Source organism: Cryptomeria japonica, unplaced genomic scaffold (assembly GCF_030272615.1).
Source record: "Cryptomeria japonica unplaced genomic scaffold, Sugi_1.0 HiC_scaffold_13, whole genome shotgun sequence".
Lineage (NCBI taxonomy): Eukaryota > Viridiplantae > Streptophyta > Pinopsida > Cupressales > Cupressaceae > Cryptomeria > Cryptomeria japonica.
In genome coordinates, this window is record NW_026728835.1 from 391,165 (window position 1) to 392,636 (window position 1,472).

The window sequence follows — 1,472 nt, forward strand, 5'->3', positions numbered from 1 at the left end:
TTCAAAGACACATAGAACATAGTCATTTTATTAAAGTATTGCACCATCCATGTAATAGCACCTATACCATATGTTTTGAGGGAATAGCACATTGTTGTAGTTTCCTAAGAGAGACGAAGGAAGCCAATAGTTTGTTCCCAATCCAGGTATCCTCCTAGAAGTGGATGTTGCCCCCATTACCAATAAGCCATTTCAGACCCAAAGAGATAATGCTCCTACACTTGAAGATATTATTCGAAATCCTTTAACTACTAGGGAACCCCTCAGAATTCAGTATTTTGTAGAACTTTTCCTGATGAAGATACTTAACACTCATAATATGACACCAGTTGGCTTTGTGAAGGGCCAATTTCCATCCAGTTTTAGCAATGAGATCTTTTTTAAACCGTGATATTTTCCTAATTCGTGATACCCCCTTATCTTTCGGATAGCAAACCTTGTTGCATCCAACCAATCCGAACCTATTCTTCTCTTTTATGCTTGTCTAGAGCAATGTCCTTTGGATCCTCTCAAGATTCTCAATCATGGAGGCCAAGATCTTGAATAAGGAAATGAAGTAGAGAAGGATCCCTTATAGTGAGGAAGCCAATAGTTGAAGCTTGCCAACACTATTGAGGAGTCTTCCCTTCCAACCACAAAGTTTCTTATGTATTCTTTCAAGAATAGAGTTTTAAAGGTAAGTACCTAGGAGGGCATCAGTCTAGTATCCTATAATATCTTTGATTTTACCTTCTTGTTTGTCAGTAGTATTAAAAAAAAAAAATTGCTCTTTTCATAGTTTATCTACAAACCAGAAGTTTTCGCATAGTAATTGAGAACGGTTTTCCATTCCCGAGATTCCAAAATCAAAGTTATACCAAAGAGAATAGTGTCATCAAAAAACTATTGAAGAATAATGGGAGGATTAGAGGAGGCAGGTTTGACCCCTTGCAAGGCACCATTATTAACAAGGGTGATGGAATTTCTTCTAATAAATTTAGCAAGAGTAATGAATAGCTAGGGGGACAAGGTATCACCTTGTCTCACCCCCCTAGATGCATCGAAAGACTCCCTGGGGGTACCATTGACCAAGACCGGGTGCTTAATAGTAAAGATGTATTGCTTAATTAGGTTGAGCAATCTGTCACCAAACCCAAACTTCTTAAGGACTTTGACTAGATAGTCCTAGCTCACCCTATCATAAGCCTTAGATATATCAAGATTTAAGACCATTCTACGTTGAAAAAATGTATCCATGGAATGAAGGAACTCATGCATGATAATAGCAACATCCAAAATTTGTCTACCTGAGACAAATCCTTTTTTATTAGGGCTGATGAGACAATCAAGAAAAGGCTTAATCTTGTTTACCAAAACTTTGGAAAAAAAATTCTATAGTATTGTAAAGAATGATGGGTCTGAAATCTATGGGGAGCATTGGCTCTTGTACTTTGGGGATTAAGGTGATGGCTGTGTTGTTCAATTTTTGGATA